This window comes from Lepidochelys olivacea (assembly GCF_965140295.1).
Source record: "Lepidochelys olivacea isolate rLepOli2 genome assembly, chromosome: 7".
NCBI lineage: Eukaryota > Metazoa > Chordata > Testudines > Cheloniidae > Lepidochelys > Lepidochelys olivacea.
Genome location: NC_140417.1, coordinates 61407275 through 61431413, shown reverse-complemented (window position 1 = coordinate 61431413; position 24139 = coordinate 61407275). Strand labels below are relative to the sequence as shown.

General features: G+C 51.4%; 1 long non-coding RNA gene across 3 annotated transcripts in view; it reads left to right on the top strand.

Annotated features, from left to right (window-relative positions):
- The window catches only part of LOC311523171, a 97615-nt gene extending 73990 nt beyond the window's left edge, over positions 1 to 23625 (top strand). For 2 of the 3 annotated variants that reach the window (XR_014712280.1, XR_014712281.1), the window contains 3 exons: positions 19276 to 19479; positions 20868 to 21453; positions 22987 to 23625. This is a non-coding gene — a long non-coding RNA (uncharacterized lncRNA). Of the gene's footprint in view, positions 1 to 19275; positions 19480 to 20861; positions 21454 to 22986 lie in introns of all 3 variants that reach the window. The other variant, XR_014712282.1, reaches the window with a different exon arrangement.
- The last annotated feature ends 514 nt before the right edge of the window (positions 23626 to 24139 follow it).

The following is a 24139-nucleotide window of genomic DNA, read 5'->3' as shown; positions in this document are numbered from 1 at the left end:
TGAGGATGACTGGGGAGGGTGTGAGGTAACTGGGCCTTAGAGGGAACACAAGCCAGTTGGGAGGAAGGGGATCTATATGGAGGATCAAGGGGCTGTTGGGTGGAAGCATGGTAATGCAATCTTGATAGGACGAACAGGGTTCTGATAGCATTAGAGCTTTGAATAAGCATTCAAATATTGTGGAGCTGGAAAGCTCATTGCTAACCTTCAGGGAAACCAAGCGCCTCATGATTAACTGTGGCCTTCAACTTAGGGTCATGATCAAACTCAAGAGACTGTAAATACTGTTTGCTTTTTTCACCAACTGAAGTAGCTCTCTCTCTACTTGGGGAGGTAAGTGGGGCATTGCTTTAGTTATGGTGCTGCTGGTTAAAGCGTGTGCCCTTTTTTCTCTCTGTGATCAGTCACACTCCATATGAAGCTTTGTTTTCAACAGAACAAAGTATTAACCCCCCAAAAATGTTTGGGTGAATTTCAATTCTTATGTGGTTCTAGGGTGGGTCCATGCAAAAAGTGCCATATTTTGGATGATCAGTATTGCTTGTGAAAGTGCGGCTGCCAGGAATCATTTTACAGTGCACTGAAGACCGTGGCATGTGTCAGTCCGGCTACAAAGAAAGGGCTCTGTAAACTGAGGTTCATTCTTAGAAAGATAAAAAGTTGATACCTTTTTGTGTCTCTGTTCCCATTTCCTCATGCTTTTAGTCATTTCTGCTATGGTTCACTAAAAACTTGCAGAAATTCTGAATCAGACGTCCACTCCTCCAGAGATATTCAGATTCAGCAGGAAAAGAAAAAATAGAACATTGTTTTCACTACTTTGATAGAAGGGCTTTCCTTCCTTTCTTTCTTCCTTCCTTCCAGTGACTAATATTTATATATTGTGACAAAGTTCCTCCTCTACCTTGATGGGTCCTGTGCTTATTGGCGGATTTGCTCGCCTTGGAGCTTCACGGCAGCCCTCAGCTTGGCCGTTTTTCTGAATTCACAGTACAGGTTGACTCCTCCTGTGTCTGATCGGGAGTTGGGATGATTTGGGGGGAGACCAGGCCCACCCTCTACTCCAGGTTCCAGCCCAGGGCCCTGTGGAATGCAGCTGTCTGAATACCTCCTGCAACAGCTGTACGACAGCTACAACTCCCTGGGCTACTTCCCCATGGCCTCCTCCCAACACCTTCTTTATCCTCACCATAGGACCTTCCTCCTGGTGTCTGATAACGCTTGTACACCTCAGTCCTCCAACAGTCCACATTCTTACTCTCAGCTCCTAGTGCCTCTTGCTCCCAGCTCCTCACACGTACACCACAAACTGAAGTGAGCTCCTTTTTAAAACCCAGGTGGTCTGATTAGCCTGCCTTTATTGATTCTAGCAGCTTCTTGATTGGCTGCAGGTGTTCTAATCAGCCTGTATTAATTGTCTCCAGAAGGTTCCTGATTGTTCTGAAACCTTCTTTGTTGGGAAATGGGACCTCCCTCACTTGCTCCTCAGCTATCTGCTTTCTATTCTTTCCTAAAGCCCCCTGGCCTGGATTTTTCTTACTTTTTGACCCTGCCTTAGTCTCTCTCTTCCCCCCCCCCCCCGACCGGGTCAGATGCTTTTTTGTTTTGTTTTGTTTTTTTGCCATTTTTCTTTGCTGCCGTTTGAGTGCTGGTCGGCTGCCAGCTTGTCTCCAGCACTCCCCCCCCCCCCCACGCCTGCTCTTGGGTGCAGCTATTTGCCTTAGCTGAAACCCCCGGAGGAGGGGGGGAAGATTGCCGACCCGCTACCCGGAGGGGGGAGTGGAAGCCCCCAGACCCAGCCATTTTGCTGTCAGCTCGGAATTTCTTCTTATCTCTGCAACATTCTTGGCCTGCCGGAAGCCTTGGTACACAACCAACAAAGCTGGAGAAGAAGATAGAAGACAGAGGAAATCACCCAGGGAAGCTACAAATCATCGTGGAGGGGGCCATAAGACTGAGTAATTTTTTGAATTATACTCTCGTGGGGGGGAGTTTGACTGTGGTTTAATTGCGTTTGTGGCGGCACAGGGGGTGTGGCACGGAGCTGCCCCCCGATCCATCGCTGCCCCCCCAACATTATTACAACTGTCACGGCCCCCCGCCATCCATCCCTGCTGGCAACCTGCCATCTGCCTTCGGATCCAGCTGTTTGCTTTGAAGCTTTGCCTTTTGGACCGGACATAACAGCCGACCAAACGAGACTCTTTGGACAAACATGCGTGGGTCCACACCCCCCCCCCGGACTGTTTACCCCACAGCTTGCCCCTATCACTGGACCCCGATTTCTGTTTTTCCCCCCTTCCAGTTCAACCCATTTTGTACCCACCCCCCGCCTGCAGCCCAGTAGGGAGGAGCAGTTAATCTGCTTCCCCCTCCCCCCTCCTCCTTCTGGTGTCTCCCCGTCTCTCCCTGCTCACAATGGCGGGGAATGAGAGGGGTGAGGCCCCTCTAACAATATCAGTTGTCCCTCCCCCACCTACCCCCCTGCTCAATCCCCAATCCCCCCCACCACCACTGTCAAAACACCTGCCACCGCCGGGGCACCGGCAGCAGGAGGCACCGGGGCGATTACTGCCGCTGCTACGTCCACTGTCCCTCCAGATTCTAGGAACCCCCCCCAGTTGGCCGGAAAGGCCAGGGCGGGAAGAAAGGAAAGGGCCCCGCTAAAACCACTAGGCCCTCCATGGCAGGGGCTGCCCCCACCACTGTGGCCTCGTCATCGACCATGGCTTCTCTCCCTGCTGTTCCCTCCACCAGCTCTGCGAAAGTCCCTCCCCCGGCCCCCAGGACGTATGCCCGGGTGGTGGCAGGCTCCCCCCTGCCTGCTGCCTTGTCATCTCGCCCACCCACTGCCTCTGCTACCATCACCAGTGGTCGGGGCCCCTTCCCCACTTTGACCAGGAGGCACGGTGTCTGTTGCCTCCTGGTGCCCGCCTCGCCCCACGTGGAGACATACGTGCAGGCGTTGGCGAAGGTGGTAGGACCCACGGCTATTGTGGCAGCCTCCAAAATGTATGGGAAGGTCGTTTTTTTCTTAGTTTCGGAGGCTGCCGCCCAGGAGGCGGTGGAGAAGGGCCTGGCAGTGGGGGTGGGGGGTGTTTGTCCCCCTAGAGCCGCTAGAAGACCTGGGCGTTCGCCTCATCCTCACCTCCGTTCCTCCCTTTTTACCCAATGCTGCCCTGTTACCCACTCTCTCCACCCTGGGGAAACTTGTCTCTGTCATCAGCCCTCTCCCGTTGGGCTGCAAGGACCCCACCCTCTGTCACGTCCTTTCGTTCTGCCGGCCAGTGCAGCTTCTACCGCCGGCAGGGGCGCGTGACGAAGAGGCGCTCGAGGGGTCTTTTCTAGTCCCCTACCAGGGAGCCCGCTATCGGGTCTTTTACTCTACCGGAGAGGCCCGGTGCTACCTCTGCCGCTCAGCGGGGCATGTCCGCAGAGACTGCCCTTTGGCCCGGGGGGGAGGGGCACCCGAAACCCCCGAGACCCGGCAGGACATCGGCCCCGTCGCTGCCGACGCCCCTGGCTGCCCGGCACCTGAAACCAACCCTCCTCCTACTCAACCCATCACTGCTTCCGTCCGGGCCCAAGAAATACCTTCCCTACAACACCCAGGCGAGCAAGGGAGTTCCACCCTTGCTAGTACCAATCCAACAGAGCCCATGGAGGCAGGTGTGGCAAGGATATTACTGGGTATAGGAAAGGGCCCGCCCCAAGGAGAAACCTCCGCCCCTCATGCTGGCTCACCGCTACCCCCCCGACCCCCTGAACCATCGCCTCCGCCCCCCGACACGACCCCTGCTAACCAACCCCCAGATGATGCTATGGAGGGCTGAACCCTAGTCCAGGGGAAGCGAGGCAAGCGGAAGGCTTGAGCTCCGCTGCATCCATCCGACGCGGAAGCCCCCCGGAAGACCAGGAAAGGGGGCACTGCTGTCGAGCCTCCCGCCACGGCCACGAGCGAGATCCATCCGCTGGTGTTGGGAGGGGAAGACGGACTGGCATTGGAGGGCAGAATCCCCCCTCCACAGGAGACCCTCCCCTCTGAGACTTCTGAGGACGCCCCTTCTGCCTGGATACCACCCGAACCCCCCGCGGACCCCGAGGCGACCGTTGAGGCGGGCCCTAGAGGAGAGGCCCCCGGGGTGGCAGGAGCTGGCCTCTCCCCTGTGTATGCGGAGATTGAGGCCCTAGATTTGACCCCGGTCACCCAGGGAGAGGATGATCTGCTGCCGGCTGGCCTCGAGCTGGGCAACCTCACCCCAGCCTCCCTTTCCCCATGCTCCCTCCCCCTAATTGCCTTCCCAGGTGAGCACCCTGCAGAAGGTGGTCCACCACCTGATGCCATGGCCGCTAAGACCACCATGGAGCCAGCGCCTAGCATTATTGGGAGCTCCCTTCCTTACCCCTTAATCCTTGACTCTGCTCAGGAGGCACTTTCCTTTAGCTGCTTGCCTCCTGAACCCCAGAGCCTTACCCCTGTCCCTGCCCAAGTCCCCTCCTCCTGCAATGTTAATGCTGCCCCTGGGGTTATTTCCTTTCCGCCTTTCGCAGATTCCCCCCAGGGAGCAGTCTTTGCACTTTCTAGCCGCGACCCATTAGGAGTGGCAATTTTTCCCCTGCCATCCCCCTCCACCCCAAGGCGTGAAATGAATTTAATAACCCCAGCCTGTCAGACACCCCGTCGGTGGTCCGCACCCTGTCTACCCGCCTTAGCGGACCACGAGGCTGTATTAAGAGTCCCACCCGGGAACACCTCGGGAATTGTAACCCCACCCCACCATGAGCTGCGGCATGCACTACGGAAGTTCCTGGAGCACACCCGTGGCGCCCGCGATAGGGCACAGTTGGCTCTTCAGCTATGGGGGGACTTTGATCAAATCCTCCAGGCCACAAGGGCCCTTATAAAGGAGGGCAGGGGGCAAGGAAGGCACGGTGCTGCGGCCTACGAGCGAGCCCGCAGCTTCCAACGCGATCTACTCACCCATGGGATGGGTCACGGGTTGCTGTGCAACCCGCCAGGGGCCCTGAACACCCCTGCCAACACGAAACCCCCACCCCCCCCAGCCCTCCGCATGACGCCTCTTATTATTGCGACCCTGAATACCAGGGGCTGTAGGATGGCTCTCCGCAGGTCCCAGGTGCTCTCTTACCTTCGGGAAGGGGGGTACTCTGTAGTTTTCCTGCAGGAGACCCATACGGACCCGGCTGCCGAGGACAGGTGGCGGCTGGAGTGGGGGAATGGGGTATACTTTAGCCACTTCGCGACCTGGCAAGCTGGAGTGGTGACCCTGTTCTCCCCCAACCTACAGCCTGAGGTGGTAGGGGTCAATGAGGCCGTGCTGGGCCACCTGCTGCACCTTCGAGTCCGTATGGAGGGGCTCGTGATCAATCTTGTTAACATCTATGCCCCGCAAATGAGCTCCAGGCGGCCACAATTTTATCAGTGGGTGTCTGACTTTCTCGGCACCCTGGATTCGCACGAGTGCCTGGTCCTGGGAGGGGACTTTAACACCACCCTCGAGGAACGGGACCGCTCAGGGGCCGAACCGAGCCCGGCCGCTGCGAATATTCTCCAAGGGATAGTCGACCATCACTCCCTAGTGGACGTCTGGCGTGACCATCACCCAGATGACACCTCCACGTTCACCTTTGTCCGGGTGGAGGCCCATCGGTCACACCACTCTCGGTTGGACCGTATTTACTTATCCCGTTTCCATCTTTCACAGGCCCACTCCTCCGCCATTCAGCTGGCCCCATTCTCCGATCATCATTTAGTCACCGTAACGGTCTCCCTCCGTGCAGAGAGACCGGGGCTGGCCTATTGGCACTTTAATAACAGCCTGTTGGAGGACGAGAGCTTTGTGATGTCCTTCCGGGAGTTTTGGCTGGCCTGGCGAGAGCAGTGGCGTGCCTTTCCCTCGGTGCGGCGATGGTGGGATCTCGGGAAGGTGCGCGCCAAGCTCTTCTGCCGTGACTACACCTGGGGCATCAGCCGACGGCGAAATGCGGCGATAGAGCAGTTGGAACGGGAGGTCTTAGAGATGGAGAGGCGCCTGGCTGCCGATCCCGAGGACCCGTCCCTCTGCGGAGCGTGCTGGGAGAAGCGGGAGGAGCTCCGGGCCCTCGAGGACCACCGGGCCCGAGGTGCCTTCGTTCGGTCCCGCATCCGCCTCCTTCGGGAGATGGACCGCGGCTCCCGCTTCTTCTATGCCCTGGAGAAAATGAGGGGGGCCAAGAAACACGTCACCTGCCTTCTTGCGGAAGACGGCACCCCCCTCACAGATCCGGAGGAGATGTGTGGGAGGGCTCGTGACTTCTACACAAGCCTTTTCTCCCCGGATCCGACCGATCCTGGCGCTTGCGGGGTGCTCTGGGAGGAACTCCCCACGGTCGGCATGGGCGACCGAGACCGACTAGAGCTGCCTCTCACCCTGGCCGAGTTCTCGGAAGCCCTCCGTCGCATGCCCACCAATAAATCTCCGGGCATGGACGGGCTGACCGTGGAGTTTTACCGCGCGTTCTGGGACATCCTCGGCCCAGACCTAGTCACTGTCTGGGCTGAGTCCTTGCAGAGCGGGGTTCTCCTTCTGTCGTGCAGGCGAGTGGTGCTCGCCTTGTTGCCGAAGAAGGGGGACCTCCGCGATTTATGAAACTGGCGTCCCGTCTCACTCCTTAGCACGGATTACAAAATCATAGCGAAAGCAATCTCGCTGTGGCTAGGGTCCGTGATGGCGGACGTGATCCACCCAGACCAGACCTATATTGTCCCGGGTCGCTGCATTTTTGACAACCTATTTCTAGTCTAAGACCTTTTGGAACTCGGGCGGAGAGATGGTCTGTCTTTCGCCCTCCTGTCTCTTGATCAGGAGAAGGCGTTCGATACAGTAGACCATGGGTACCTCCTGAGCACTCTGCAGGCGTTTGGATTCGGACCTCAGTTTGTGAGTTTTCTCCGGGTGCTGTATGCCTCTGCGGAGTGTTTGGTTAGGCTCAACTGGACCGTGACCGAACCGGTCAGCTTCGGGCAAGGAGTGCGGCAGGGGTGCCCCCGTCTCGGGCCAGCTGTACGCTCTGGCGATCGAGCCTTTCCTCTGTCTCCTCCACAGGAGGTTGAAAGGGTTGGTGCTGCGGGAGCCGGAGCTGCGGCTGGTCCTGTCAGCGTATGCCGATGACGTATTCCTCGTGGTCCAGGACCCGGGTGACTTGGCACGAGTGGAGGCTTGCCAGGCCATCTATTCGGCAGCCTCCTCCACCTGGGTCAACTGGGTCAAGAGCTCTGGCTTGGTGGTGGGGGACTGGCGGCAGGTAAGCTCCCTCCCACCCGCACTTCAGACCATCCGGTGGAGTGCGGGTCCACTGCTCTATCTTGGCGTTTATCTTTCTGCCACGCACCCTTCCCCGCCGGAGAACTGGCAAAATTTAGAGGGCAGGGTGATAGAGCGGATCCGGAAATGGACGAGGCTACTCCGATGTCTCTCCCTCCGAGGGAGAGCACTGGTGCTTAACCAACTAGTCCTGTCCACGCTCTGGTACCGGCTCAACACCCTGGCCCCGGCCCCGGCCCCGGCCCCGGGTTTCCTGACCCACCTCCGGAGATTGATTCTAGAGTTTTTTTGGTCAGGAATGCACTGGGCCCCTGTTGGAGTTCTTCATTTACCCTTGAAGGAAGGAGGGCAGGGCCTGAAGTGTCTGTACACTCAAGTCTGCGTTTTCCGCCTCCAGGCCCTGCAGAGGCTCCTTTATAGTGCAGGTAGTTCGACATGGAGCATATTGGCGCACGCCTTCCTGCGCCGCTTCCCGATACCCGAACCCCCACCCCGTCCTATTCGGGTATCGGGTACCACCACTTCTCCCGCTCAGGCCCAAGGGGCACCTCCCCTACAATGCCCAGACGAGCGGGAGAGCCCCGCCCTCGCTGTTGACAATCTGGCGGGGCCTATGGAGGAGAGTGTGGCAAAGATACCACCAGGCATGGGAGAGAGCCTGCCCCAGGGAGAATCTTCCCTCTCTTATGCCGCCCCACCATCCCCCCCCAAGCCCCTGAGCCATCGCCTTTACCCCCTGACACGACCCCTGCTAACCAGCCCCCAGATGATGCCATGGAGCGCTGGGCCCTAGTCCAGGGGAAGCAAGGCAAGCAGAAGGCTCGAGCTTCGCCTCATCTACCTGAGGCGGAGGCTCCCCGGAAGACCAGGAAGGGGGGCACCGATGCCGAACCTTCCGCTTTGCCCACGAGTGCATCCCATCCACCGGTGTCAGCCGGGAAAGATGTGGTAGCACCGGAAGGTAGTGTCTCCCCTCCCCTCCGAGACCCTCGAGGAAGCCCTTTCTGTCCTGAGCCCCCGTGAACCCCAAGGCAACTGGCATGGCAGGTGCCAGCGGGGAGAACCCCGGGGCGATAGAAAGTATCCTCTCCTCCATGTTCGAGGAGATTGAGGCCCTAGATCTGACCCCAGGGGGAGGACAACCTTTTGCCAGCAAACCTCGATTTGGGCGACCTCACTCCACCCCTCTTTTCCCCATGCTCCCTCCTCCTAACTGCTGCTTCTGCTTCCACCTCTGAAGAGCCCCTGGACTCCTCCATTGACCCGGCCGCTGATGGCACCCCGCTGATGACCACTGAACCTGCTCAGGTGACAGCCGGCGCCACGCGACCGGGACACGAGCCACCAAGGGCACCCCCCATTGGTGCAGAGCAATTGATTTCCTTCCCGCGCCCGGTATCACTGAGAGCTCCCTCCCCACCCCCTTAACCCTCGAGCCTGATCGGGAGGCGCCACCATCCAGCTGCTCGCCTCCCGAAACCTAGAACCTCGCCTCTGACCCTGCCCCTGCCCCTAACCCTATCCAGTCTACCTCCTGCCATGTTATCACTGCCCCCGGGGCTGTCTCCTTCCCTTTTCCAAACGATGACCCCCAGGGAGCAGCCTTTGCGTTCTCCTGCCCCGACCCATTAGGGGCTGCTATTTTCCCTCCACCACCCCGTATCGCCCCAGGGCTTGAGGCGGGCCTAGAAGCTCCAGCCCATCAGGCACCCCGTCGGGGGTCCGCACCCTGCTTGCCCGTTTTAGTGGGCCACGGGGCTGCACCAAGGGCCCCACCGGAGAACAACCGGGAAACCATAACCCCACCCCCCCATGAGCTGCGAGGAGAGCTGCGGAAGTTTTTAGAGGATGTCCATGGCTCCCGCAACAAGGTACAGCTTGCTCTCCAGCGATGGGGGGATTTTTTTCAAATCCTCTGGGCCACAAGGGCCCTCATGGGGGAAGGTAAAGGGACGGGGAAGCAGAATGCTGCGGCCTACTGGCGGGTCCGCGTCTTCCGTGACCAATTACTCACCTATGGGATGGGTCAAGGACTGTTGCGCAGCCTGCTGGGGGATGCGAGCGTCCCTGCCAGAGAGGATCCCCCCTGGCCCTCCCCATGACCCCTCTCACCATCGCAACGTTGAACACTCGGGGTTGTAGGATGGCTCTTCGCAGGTCCCAGGTGCTCTCCTTCGGGAGGGAGGGTACTCTGTGATTTTCCTGCAGGAGACCCATACGGATCCGACCGCTGAAGATAGTTGGCAGCTGGAGTTGGGGGACAGGGTCTACTTTAGCCATTCCACGATTCGGCAGGCTGAAGTGGCGACCCTATTCTCCCCCAACCTACGGCCCGAGGTGCTAGGGGTTGCCGAGGCCGTGCAGGGTCGCCTGCTGCATCTCCGGGTCCGTATAGAGGGGCTCGTGGTTAACCTCATTAACGTCTATGCCCCGACATCGGGCCTGGAGCGGCTGCAATTCTATCAGCAGGCGTCCACCTTCCTCGGTACCTTAGATTCTCACGAGTGCCTGGTCCTGGGAGGGGATTTTAATACTACCCTCGAGGAGCGAGCCCGCTCGGGGACCGAGCAGTGCCGGGCCGCCACGGACACCCTCCAGGAGACAGTTGAACATCACTCCCTAATGGACATCCGGCGTGACCACCATCCGGATGACACGTCCACGTTCACCTTTGTCCGGGTGGAAGCCCATCGGTTGAGCCACTCCCGGTTGGACCGCATTTATCTATCACGCTTCCGTCTCTCACGAGCCCACTCCTCCAGCATTCGGCTGGCCCCATTTTCTGACCATCACCTAGCCACCACGACAGCCTCCCTCTGTGCGGAGAGGCCGGGGCCGGCCTATTGGCATTTTAACAACAGCCTGTTGGAGGATGAGGGCTCCGTGACGTCCTTCCAGGAATTCTGGCTGGCCTGGCAAGGGCAGCGGCGTGCCTTTCCCTCGGCGTGGCGATGGTGGGATCTAGGGAAGGTGCGCGCCCGGCTTTTCTGCCATGACTACACCCGGGGCACCAGCTGACGGGGAAATGCGGCGATAGAGCAGTTGGAACGGGAGGTCTTAGAGCTGGAGAGGCGTCTGGCCACCAGCCCCAAAGACCCGCTCCTCTGCGGAGCGTGCTGGGAGAAGCGGGAGGAGCTCCGGGCCCTCGAGGACCATCAGGCCCGGGGCACCTTTGTTCGATCCCGCATCCGTCTCCTTCGGGAGATGGATCGTGGCTCCCGCTTCTTCTATGCCCTGGAGAAAATGAAGGGGGCCAAAAAAGACATCACCTGCTCCCTACGGTCAGCGCAAGCGACCGAGACTGGCTAGAGTTGCCTCTCACTCTGGCCGAGTTCTCGGAAGCCCTCCATTGTATGCCCACCAATAAGTCTCCAGGCATGGACGGGCTGACCATGGAGTTCTACCGCGTGTTTTGGGACGTCCTCGGCCCAGACCTAGTCACTGTCTGGGCCGAGTCTCTGCAGAGCGGGGTCCTCCCTCTCTCGTGCAGACGAGCTGTGCTCGCCTTATTGCCGAAGAAGGGGGACCTCTGCGATTTACGAAATTGGCATCCCGTCTCGCTCCTCAGCACGGACTACAAAATCATAGCGAAAGCAATCTCGCTGTGGCTAGGGTCCGTGATGGCGGACGTGATCCACCCAGACCAGACCTATATTGTCCCGGGTCGCTGCATTTTTGACAACCTATTTCTAGTCTAAGACCTTTTGGAACTCGGGCGGAGAGATGGTCTGTCTTTCGCCCTCCTGTCTCTTGATCAGGAGAAGGCGTTCGATACAGTAGACCACGGGTACCTCCTGAGCACTCTGCAGGCGTTTGGCTTCGGACCCCAGTTTGTGGGTTTTCTCCGGGTGCTATACGCTTCCGCAGAGTGTCTGGTTAAGCTCAACTGGACCCTGACCTAACCAGTCAACTTTGGGCGAGGAGTACGGCAGCGGTGCCCCCTCTTGGGCCAGCTGTATGCTCTGGCGATCGAGCCCTTCCTCTGTCTCCTCCGCAGGAGGTAGACAGGGTTGGTGCTGCGGGAGCCGGAGCTGCGGCTGGTCCTGTCGGCATACGCTGATGACATGCTCCTCGTGATCCAGGACCCCGGCGACTTGGCGCGGGTGGAGGCTTGCCAGGCCCTCTATTCGGCAGCCTCCTCTGCCCGGGTCAACTGGGTCAAGAGCTCTGGCTTGGTGGTAGGAGACTGGCGGCAGGCGAGCTCCCTCCCACCCACGCTTCAGACCATCCGGTGGAGCGCGGGTCCGCTGCTCTACCTCGGTGTTTATCTTTCTGCCACGCATCCCTCTCTGCCGGAGAACTGGGAAAATTTAGAGGGCGGGGTGATAGAGCAGCTCCGGAAATGGATGGGACTACTACGATGTCTCTCCCTCCGAGGGAGAGCGCTGGTGCTTAATCAACTAATCCTGTCCATGCTCTGGTACCGGCTCAACACCCTGGTCCTGGACCCGGGTTTCCTGACCAACCTCTAGACATCGATTCTGGGGTTCTTTTGGTCAGGAACGCACTGGGCCCCTGTAGGGGTTCTTCATCTACCCCTGAAGGAAGGAGGACAGGGCCTGAAATGTCTACACACTCAGGTCCGTGTTTTCCGCCTCCAGGCCCTACAGAGGCTCCTCTATGGTGCAGGCAGTTCGGCATGGAGCACACTGGCGCACGCCATCCTGCGCCGCATCCGAGGGCTCCGATACGACCAGCAGCTCTTTTATCTCCATCGGGGAGGTCTTCTGCGAGACCTCTCTGGGCTGCCGGTCTTCTACCAGGACCTCCTCCGGACTTGGAAACTGTTTTTAACGACCAGGTCCGTGGCGGCCACCGAGGGGGTAGATCTCCTCGCAGAGCCCCTGCTACACAACCCCCAGCTCCGTGTGCAGGTGGCGGAGTCCCGCTCGGTGCGCCAGAGCTTGATCCTGGCAGAAGTCACGAGAGTCAGAGACCTCCTGGACTATGACCGGGGAGACTGGTTGGATCCCCTGATGCTCGCCTGGTGCATGGGGCTCTCCAGACCTTCTACCCCCCGGCGCGTATTTCAGGAGGTGAAGGCCGCTTTGCCACCCACTGCTTGAGCTTACCTCAACCGGGTCCTGCTCGAGGGCATGCCCCGCCCACCCTCTACCCCAGGCCCGCCGGACTTTTTAATTGGACCCTTGCCCCGCCGATCCAATCGACCCCCTTGCCCCTTCACTGAGAGCTGGCTGCATGAACTGCAGCCGGTACGCTTCCAAACCGCGCCTAGGAAACATCTATACATGCTCGCGCTCCACACCCTTCACGCCCTCACCCTAGTGTCCCGCCCCAACACAAAGTGGCGAGGCCTTCTGCCACCTTTGGAGGGTGAGCAGCCCCGGTGGGCCAGCCTATATTCCACCTTGGTTCCGAGGCCTATCGGGGACATCAGTTGGCGGCTCCTTCACGGAGCTTTGAGAACAGGCACGTACTTGGCGCGGTTCACCCCCATTCCAGATACTTTTTCCCTTTTGTGGTGTGAGGGAAACCCTGGCGCAGGTATATTTGGAGTGCGCCAGGCTGCAGCCCCTGTTCCAGCGCCTCACAAATTTCCTATTACATTTTTGGTTGCATTTTTCCCCTCACCTTTTTATTTATGCACTCCCCATCCGTGGCCTCACAAAGTCGCGGGATCTCCTAGTTAACCTCCTCCTGGCCCTGGCTAAAACGGCCATCTATAAAACCAGAGAGAGGAGGTTGGTCGATGGAGTTTCCTGTGACTGTGGGGCTGTTTTCCGATCCTCGGTCCGTTCACGTATCCAGGCGGAGTTCCTCTGGGCGGCGTCCACCGACTCCCTTGATGCTTTTGAGGAGCGGTGGGCGCTGTCCGAGGTTCTCTGCTCGGTGTCCCCATCCGGATCCCTTTGTCTGACCCTTTGATTGGGGAAGAGAGTAAGGGGCCCCAGCCATTGCTGCTGCGCACACCACCACCTTAGAGGGGTCATTTCACACGTGGGTACGCATGCCCCGTCTCCCCCCCCGGATTGTCCACCCCACAGCCTGCCCCTCTTGTTGGGTGCTTTCAGAGGAGGGAATTGTTGGTGACACTCGGGCGTGGCGCCAGGTAACTCGAGGGGGTGGAAGACCATGAGAGTCGATGAAGCCCCCTTGCTCTGGGCCCAGGCAAGCTTGAACACTTCCCTCCCCTGAAGCTAATGAAAAAACAGTTGTGATTGGTTGCTGTGTTACACATTGCATATGCTGCTGTTTTTACTTTGTAAGTGTGTTATGCAAATAAAAATCTTTTGCTTCAAAAAAAAATTACTCTCCTATAGCCATCTGGCCCGACCCTGTCATAATATTTAATATGTATATATAATGAGAGGGTGAACTCATTTTTTCTTTTGAATGAGGATAAGTCAATGTTGCTAATTTTATATTTTCCCTGTCAAATAGTTCACACAATCTTTGCCTCTTTGCAGATATATTTTGAGCTACAGACACCCAGTTTTGTTCAAATCACATTTGCTTCACTAAAGCAGGAGGTGCAGATGAAACCAAAATTGTGGTATTTCCCGCCTTAGTCCTTTAGGCTCATTTCAAAGGAGCCAAAGGGAGTTGAAATTCAATGGAATTTGATCACTCATCTCTTTTAGGCTCTTCTGACGGTCCCAGCCTTTGGCCTGCTCTAAACTAGAAAAGGTTTGCCAGTGTAGCTATAACAGCAAATTCTCAGATGAAAGGGGTGATATCAGCACAGATTCCCCTGTAACGTGCAGCGTGAAGAACTGAAAACAAGCTCTTAAATCTGTGTATTCCACTTGCATTTTCTAGCCTACAGCAGCACAGGTTCATGTGCAATAATACGTCACACTTTCTGAGAACTATACACACTAATTAAGCCGTACAACACTCACGTGAGGTAGGTACCAATGTAATCCCCATTGTATGGGGAAACTGAGACTTAGGGCAATTAAAGTGATTTGCCCTACACCACAGAGGGTGTTACCGACAAAGCTGGAATTAGAGCTCAGGAATTTCTGGCTCCCAGTGCTGTATTCTAACCACTGGACCACACTTGTCTTTCCTACATAATGATTGTAAGTGCCTGTATTCCGCACTGTCCTCATCAGGCTCTGATCTTTTGTGATTCTCTTCTTGCCAGCATCCACTAATGCATTCAGGTATCTATATTCAAAGAGCTGCATGAAATTTTGCCATGCAATAGCATATAAGGGATAACATTCCGTACCCGCATACATAGAAGTCAATAGGATTTTAGTGTATGTGAATTTGACATGAGTAAAGGCTGCAGATGTGAGTTGGGTGGGGGAAAGTGGATACTTGTGAAGACATAATGTATCATTTCAGAGTGGTAGCCGTGTTAGTCTGTATCAGCAGAAAGAACGAGTACTTGTGGCAACTTAGAGACTAACAAATTTATTTGAGCATAAGCTTTCATGGGCTAAAGCCCACTTAATCAGATGCATGCAGTGGAAAATACAGTAGGAAGATACACACACACACACACACACACACACACACACACACACACAGAACATGAAAAAATGAGGGTTGCCATACCAACTCTTAACGAGACAAAGGGTCTTGTTAAGAGTTGGTATGGCAACCCCCATTTTTTCATGTTCTCTGTGTATATATACCTTCCTACTGTATTTTCCACTGCATGCATCTGATGAAGTGGGCTTTAGCCCATGAAAGCTTATGCTCAAATTTAGTCTCTAAGGTGCCACAAGTCCTCCTCATTCTTTCTAATGTATCATTTGTATTTATTTGCATAACAACTTGTTTTAGCTTATAGGGGGTTAAATGAACAGCGAGGCCCTGCTGCAGCGTACCTGGTACACCCAAAAGTCCCATTGAAGTCAAGGAATGTGCATTTCGGCTATCAGATTAATCCTCTTCCCACTGAAGTATACTGCAAAACCCATGGTCTTCTGTGGGAGCAGGAGCCGGCCCATGAAGAAGTGGATAAGGATGGTGAGAAAACAGCTGCATGGGGCACCATTCAATTGCTGAGCACCCTCAACTCCTGTTGAAGTTATTGGGAACGTAAGGGGCTCAGCAATTTGTAGTCAGGCTCCATGATGAGTAAAGCAATAAAGTGCATAAGGGGATGTGGTGAAGTCGCACTACTGATGCTGTAGTGAGGGATGAGAAATGACTTCTCCTTTATATATTTGTCTCTCTCCAATCTGTTCTCTCTTTGAAAAAATAATTTGTACAGTTTTTTAATTTTTATTTTTAACATTGTTGAAATCCTCTCCTAATTTTTTTTTCAATTTTTAATGTATTCTCCTTTTATAAAAAACAGAACGTTAAATTGCAAAATTCTACATCAATGCAATATTAAATTTACAATTGTGGCTGCACAAAAATCAGGGCATTCAGAATAAAACTTCCCCTCTGCAGCCTTAACTTGGTCCGCCCAGAAGTCTAGAAAATAGCACAACTTCTACACAGCATGTTTGATGTATCCTTGTGGAGTTGCATAGCACATTGCGCCATCTCACATGGTGATGTGATGAAAGCCTCTAGCTGCATCAGAGTTTCAAAAGAATATTTCAGGTGCTCACCACCACCTGAATCCCTATGCGTTTCCTGTGCAAGTAACATCACAGTCTTAATGTGGTTGTGAGCTTTTTTAATATATATTAAATAATTTGATGCAGAAGAACAATTTCTAAATCTTGTCTCCCCCTTTGAAAGCTTACAGATTGCCACAGCTGGGAAATGACTGTCCTGGTTTGAGTGAGGAGACTCACCTTGCATCAGTCAGCCTTACAGTTTATGATGGCTTTCTCATGCTGCTTCCTTTATTTCTGCCCAAACCCCAACTACTGTAAACAGGTTTATGCAATCATGACCTGACGCTAAGTCAGTGTTTCTTTACATAGCTGTGGGTTGCATTTCCAAACAAACTAGGATGTGACTTAAAAAAAACTTTTAAGATAGAGCGATTGGCTTCATAAGGTCACTTTATTCATTTCCTCCAAACACCACACTGTATACAGTGTGTGCTCTGACCTCATCTGTTCATCATTACCTATTGCATTCCATAATTTCTTTGGTTCTTATGGCTAAGTTCTGTTGTATCAGTGTAATATCTGGTATGCCCTCTGTATGCTTCCTTTGCATGGGGTTATCATTTGCCCAATTGTCTCGTTTTTGAATGCCATGATCCTATTTCAGATAACTTCCCGCTTACTCTTCTCCCTCTTTTAATGCCCCTTTTCTATGGCGTCAAATTCTGCTTTCAGTTACATTTGTGCCGACTCTTTGAACTTAATGCCTGGGTATGACAGAGCAGAATTTGACCCATTTTCATTGCACTTTATTTCTTTGAAAGGAAGTAAAATCCTGAGAGGGGGGATGGATGTTACCGAAAAAAAAGACTCAGAAGATATGTGAACCACTGAACAAAAAGGGAATCAGAAAGACAAGAGGGAAATCATGATGGCTAAAGGGCAAAGTTCAAAGAGCTGTTCAAACCAAACAGATCTCTTTCAAAATTTGGAAATCTGACCCTAGTGACTCCAATAAACAGGAATATCAATTACAGGAGGCATTAAGTAAGAGGGAAGTTAGAAGGACCAGAATGGATTTCCAGGAGCAACTAGCTAAAGGTGTAAAAACAAACAAGAAATACTTTGACTATGTTAGAAGCAGGAAGCCTATGAAGAATCTATGGGTGCACTGAATCTCTAGGGATTAAAAGGAGCAATTCAGAAGATAAGGATGTTGAGGAGTTAAATTATTTCTTTCCATTAGACTTCACCATGGAGAAGATTGGGGAGATTCCTACCCTAGACCTGTATTTTTCTAGGATTAAAGTCAAGGTGCTCTTGGTGACTGAAATTTAAATATTAAAAGCTGAGCTGCTAATAAAAATATGCAGTCTCTTATTCAAAACAGCCACTGTTGCAGAAGATTGGATGGCAGTAAATGTTGTACCTTTCTTTTAAAAAGGCCGTAGGGTTGATCCAGGGAATTATAGACAGGTAAGGCTCATGTCTGTACCTGACATATAGATTGAAATTATAATTAAAAACAGAACGACAAAACACCTAGAAGATCATGATCTGAGAGAATCTCATCAGCATGGCTTCTGCATCGGAAAATTGTCTCCCTAATCTCTTTGAATCCTTTGAATGTGTCAGTAAATTAGTGGATAATGGCAAATCGTTGACTATTGAGATTTCTAAAAGGCTTTTGACAAGGTCCTGCAGAACAGGCCACTAAAGAAGTTTAAGTGGTCGTGGGCTGAGAGGTGAAGTATTGTCATGGATCAAAAACTGTCTAGAAGAGAGGAGTCAAATGGCAAATTTTCATTATAGCAAAAGGCTAACAGCTAGGTCCTCCAACATTCTGGGCTAGATCCTATGTTATTTATTATAATTGTTAATGATCTAGAAAGGGGGCTGAGTAGTGAGGTAGCAAACTTTGCAGATGACACAAAGATACTTCACTTAGTCAAGACCAGAGAGGACTGTGAGAAACTTCAGACGTGACAAGCTAGGTGAATAGGCAACTTGATGGGAAATGAAATACAGTGTTGATAAATGCAAAGTAATGCACATTGGAGGGAAAATTTTAACGACTCCTACATCTTAGAGGGTTCAAAATTATTAACTGTATCAACTCAGGAAAGAGATCTACCTGTCATTGTGGACAGCTCAATGAAAACCTCTATTCAGTGTGCAGCCTCGGTCAAAAAAGCGAAGTATTAGAATTCCTAAGGAATGGGATGGTGAACAATACAGAGAATATTCTACTGTCTTTATATAAATCAGTGTGTAGCTACATCTGGAATAATGTGTGCAGGACTGGTCACACCATCTCAAAAAGGATATTTCAGAACTCAGTGTACAGAGAAGAGCGACAAAATGATTAAGGAGATAAAATAAACCTCTCCGACTGGAAAAATGGGATTATTGACTTCAGAAAGAAGATTAATAAGAAGGAAGGTGATAAAAGTATATACAATAATGAATGCTCCAGAAAAGGTAGATCAGGAATGTCTGTTCTCCCTGTCATATAACATAAGAACAAGGGGGCATTCAATTAAATTAAAGGGGGGTGGGTCAAAACCAGTAAAAGAAATGTACTTTTCACATAGTGTGTTATTAAACTATGGAACTCACTGCCCGAGGATGTCATTGAGGCCAAGAATTTAAGATTCCAAAAGCAATTGGACATGTATGTAGATACTAAGGAAGTCCCTCTGCCATGTACATTGGCCAAACCACACAGTCTCCTACACAAAAGAATAAATGGACACAAATCTGATGTCAAGAATTATAATGTTCAAAAACCAGTCGGAGAACACTTCAACCTCCCTGGACACTCAATTACAGACCTAAAAGTCATAATTATTCAACAAAAAAACTTCAAAAACAGACTCCAACAAGAAACAGCAGAACTAGAATTAATCTGCAAACTGGACACCATTAAATTAGGCTTGAATAAAGACTGGGAGTGGCTGAGTCATTACACTAACTAAAAACTATTTCCCCATGCTAATTTTCCCTCTGCTGTTATTCACACCTTGTCAACTGTTTGAAATGGGCCATCCTGATTATCACTACAAAAGTTTTTTTTCTCCTGCTGATAATAGCCCACCTTAATCGATCGGTCTCGTTAAGAGTTGGTATGGCAACCCCATTTTTTCATGTTCTCTGTATCTATATATATAATCTTCCTACTGTATTTTCCACTGCATGCATCTGATGAAGTGGGCTTTAGCCCATGAAAGCTTATGCTCAAATAAATTTGTTAGTCTCTAAGGTGCCACAAGTACTTCTCGTTCTTTCTAAGGAAGTCCAGAGTTATAATTCATTTTGATAAAAATTTTGAAAGGGATATTAAATCTCATGGTTTGGGGTTTAAACCATTCTCTGTTAGTGATCAGGAAGAGACCTACCGTTGGGGGCAGATTATCCTACATCTGCCTGTATTTTCCACTGAAATATCTCTGTTGCAGGCCACTGTCAGAGACAAGATAACCGACTAGATGGACAATGGATCTGATACAACCACGCAGTTCCTATGGTCCGAAGGAGTTGGGTGTAGGAAGACCTACATATAGGGCTCTCCAGTTTATTGGATCATCTGTTTATTGTATACACATTGGACATGAAGAGGATGATGGAATATTTCATGTCTATAGCAGCATCAAACAAAACAGGTAATTCCTAAAGTAACTTGCATTCAGATCTCTGCTCACTCATTTCTTCCTGTGAGTCTACCCTGGAATTATTTACAAACCCATGATGGAATGCTGAACATTTCCTTAAACAAAATATTTTTAAATTAACTGGATGATGATAAAATTGCTAGGACATCTAGGCTGGTATTTTCAAAATCATTTATGTGATGTTCCACAGTGGTTCTCAACTAGGCGTACGTATATTTCTTGGGGTGCGCACAAATCTTCCAGGGGGTACATCAACTCATCTAGACATTTGTCTAGTTGTACAACAGGTTTCATAAAAACACTAGCGAAGTCAGTACAAACTAAAATTTCATACAGACAATAACTTGTTTATACTGCTCTATATACTATACACTGAAATGTAAATACAATATTTATATTACAATTGATTTATTTGATAATTATATGGGAAAATGGGAAAATAAGCAATTTATCAGTAATAGTGTTCTGTGACACTTTTTTGTATTTTTGTGTCTGATTTTATAAGTGAGTAGTTTTTAAGTGAGGTGAAACTTGGGAGAAGTCAAGACTTCTGAAAGGGGTACAGTAGTCTGCATAGGTTGAGAGCCACAGGCGTAACACAAATCCTGTTGAAAGTCTATGGGACTTGTGTTCTTAAGTCACATACATTCTTTTGAATATCCCACTCATTATGTGTAAGTGGGTTTTTTTCATTTTACTACTTCTAATAGAATTGGTGGCTGGGATGAACAAGTTTAACCTTGCAACATGCCTGGCTAGCTCAGTCAGTAGAGTATGTTTAGTTTAGTATGTTGCAAGTTTAAACTAAACTAAACACAAAACCATGACATGTAAAGTAACATATAAACAAGGAAAGAATTTAAGATGTAAGCAATACACAGCTAAAGAATCTCTCTTCTGTGTGTGGTTTATATCTTCTTCTTTGCCAAATTAAGAGCCATCTGGATTTTTAGGGGACAGCGTGACATTGTTTTGCTGACATTGATGTAGTATTTACAAAGACTGCGAAATATAATCATGGTCTTCCTGTTTTCTTAGCCTTGGTCTACACTAGGAGTTGAGGTCGAATTTAGCAGCATTAAATCAATTTAACCCTGCACCCGTCCACATGACAAAGCCCTTTTTTTCGACTTAAAGGGTTCTTAAAATCGATTTCCTTACTCCACCCCCAATGAGGGGATTAGCACTGAAATCTGCCTTCCTGGGTCGAATTTGGGGTACTGTGGACACAATTAGATGGTATTGGCCTCCAGGAGCTATCCCAGAGTGCTCCATTGTGTCCGCTCTGGACAGCACTTTCAACTCAGATGCACAGGCCAGGTAGACAGGAAAAGGCCCGTGAATTTTTGAATTTCAATTTTCTGTTTGGCAAGCTGCAGGTGACCATGCAGAGCTCATCAGCGGAGGTGACCATGATGGAGTCCCAGAATCGCAAAAGAGCTCCAGCATGGACTGAACAGGAGGTACGGAATCTGATCGCTGTATGGAGAGAGGAATCCGTGCTATCAGAACTACGTTCCAGTTTTTGAAATGCCAAAACATTTGTCAAAATCTCCCAGGGCATGAAGGACAGAGGCCATAACAGGGACCCGAAGCAGTGACGCATGAAACTTAAGGAGCTGAGGCAAGCCTACCAGAAAACCAGAGAGGTGAACGGCCACTCCGCATTAGAGCCCAAAGCATGCCGCTTCTATGATGAGCTGCATGCCATTTTAGGGGGTTCAGCCACCACTACCCCAGCCATGTTGTTTGACTCCTTCAATGGAGATGGAGGCAATACGGAAGCAGGTTTTGGGGACGAGGAAGATGATGATGATGAGGTTGTAGATAGCTCACAGCAAGCAAGTGGAGAAACCGGTTTTCCCGACAGCCAGGAACTGTTTCTCACCCTGGACCTGGAGCCAGTACCCCCCGAACCCACCCAAGGCTGCCTCCCGGACCCGCCAGGTGGAGAAGGGACCTCTGGTGAGTGTACCTTTTAAAATACTATACATGGTTTAAAAGCAAGCATGTTTAACGATTAATTTGCCCTGGCATTTGCGGCTCTCCTGGATGTACTCCCAAAGCCTTTGCAAAAGGTTTCTGGGTAGGGCAGCCTTATTCCGTCCACCATGGTAGGACCCTTTACCACTCCAGACCAGTAGCACGTACTCGGGAATCATTGTAGAGCAAAGCATTGCGTTGTATGTTTGCTGGCATTCAAACAACATCCATTCTTTATCTCTCTGTGTTATCCTCAGGAGAGTGAGATATCATTCATGGTCACCTGGTTGAAATAGGGTGCTTTTCTTAAGGGGACATTCAGAGGTGCCCGTTTCTGCTGGGCTGTTTGCCTGTAGCTGAACAGAAATGTTCCCTGCTGTTAGCCACGTTAGCCCGGGGAGGGGGGAGGGATGAGGGGCTAGCCATGCTGTAGGGGGAGGCAAAATGCGACCTTGGAACGAAAACACATGTGCTATGTATGTAACGTTAACAGCAAGGTTTACCGTGAAAGAGTGTACCCATTGTTCTATAAAATGTGTTGTCATAAATATAAAGGGAAGGGTAAACCCCTTTGAAATCCCTCCTGGCCAGGGGAAAGCTCCTCTCACCTGTAAAGGGTTAAGAAGCTAAAGGTAACCTCGCTGGCACCTGACCAAAATGACCAATGAGGAGACAAGATACTTTCAAAAGCTGGGAGGAGGGAGAGAAACAAAGGGTCTGTGTGTCTGTCTGTATGCTGGTTTCTGCAGGGGATAGACCAGGAATGGAGTCTTAGAACTTTTAGTAAGTAATCTAGCTAGGTATGTGTTAGATTATGATTTCTTTAAATGGCTGAGAAAAGAATTGTGCTGAATAGAATAACTATTTCTGTCTGTGTATCTTTTTTGTAACTTAAGGTTTTGCCTAGAGGGGTTCTCTATGTTTTTGAATCTAATTACCCTGTAAGCTATCTACCATCCTGATTTTACAGGGGGGATTTCTTTATTTCTATTTACTTCTATTTTTATTAAAAGTCTTCTTGTAAGAAAACTGAATGCTTTTTTCATTGTTCTCAGATCCAAGGGTTTGGGTCTGTGGTCACCTATGCAAATTGGTGAGGCTTTTTATCCAACATTTCCCAGGAAAGGGGGGGTGCAAGTGTTGGGAGGATTGTTCATTGTTCTTAAGATCCAAGGGTCTGGGTCTGTAGTCACCTAGGCAAATTGGTGAGGCTTTTTACCAAACCTTGTCCAGGAAGTGGGGTGCAAGGTTTTGGGAAGTATTTTGGGGGGAAATACGCGTCCAAACAGCTCTTCCCCAGTAACCAGTATTAGTTTGGTGGTGGTAGCGGCCAATCCAAGGACGACGGGTGGAATATTTTGTACCTTGGGGAAGTTTTGACCTAAGCTGGTAAAGATAAGCTTAGGAGGTTTTTCATGCAGGTCCCCACATCTGTACCCTAGAGTTCAGAGTGGGGGAGGAACCTTGACATGTGTGCTTTTAAATACCACTGTCCCTTTTTTTCCCCTCCACCAGCTGCATGTGTTTCAAGGATCACAGAATCTTCTCCTTCCCAGAGGCTAGCGAAGATTAGAAGGCGAAAAAAACGCACTCACGATGAAATGTTCTCTGAGCTCATGCTGTCCTCCCACACTGACAGAGCACAGACGAATGCGTGGAGGCAGACAATGTCAGAGTGCAGGAAAGCACAAAATGACCGGGAGGAGAGGTGGCAGGCTGAAGAGAGTAAGTGGAGGGCTGAAGAGAGGGCTGAAGCTGAAAGGTGGCAGCAGCGTGATGAGAGGAGGCAGGATTCAATGCTGCGGCTGCTGGAGGATCAAACCAATATGCTCCAGTGTATGGTTGAGCTGCAGGAAAGGCAGCAGGAGCACAGATCGCCGCTACAGCCCCTGTGTAACCAACCGCCCTCCTCCCCAAGTTCCATAGCCTCCACACCCAGACGCCCAAGAACGCGGTTGGGGGGCCTCCGGCCAACCAGCCACTCCACCCCAGAGGATAGCCCAAGCAACAGAAGGCTGGCATTCAATAAGTTTTAAAGTTTAAAACTTTTAAAGTGCTGTGTGGCCTTGTCCTTCCCTCTTCCACCACCCCTCCTGGTGCTTCTCTCCTCCACCACCCCTCCTGGGCTACCCTGGTAGTTATCCCCCTATTTGTGTGATGAATTAATAAAGAATGCATGAATGTGAAGCAACAATGACTTTATTGCCTCTGCAAGCGGTGATCCAAGGGAGGAGGGGAGGGTGGTTAGCTTACAGGGAAGTAGAGTGAACCAAGGTGGGCGGGGGTTTCATCAAGGAGAAACAAACAGAACTTTCACACCATAGCCTGGCCAGTCACGAAACTGGTTTTCAAAGCTTCTCTGATGGGCACCTCACCCTCCTGTGCTCTTCTAACCGCCCTGGTGTCTGGCTGTGCGTAACCAGCAGCCAGGCGATTTGCCTCAACCTCCCACCCCGCCATAAACGTCTCCCCCTTGCTCTCACAGATATTGTGGAGCACACAGCAGGCAGTAATAACAGTGGGAATATTGGTTTCGCTGAGGTCTAAGCGAGTCAGTAAACTGCACCAGCGCGCCTTTAAACATCCAAATGCACATTCTACCACCATTCTGCACTTGCTCAGCCTGTAGTTGAACAGCTCCTGACTACTGTCCAGGCTGCCTGTGTAC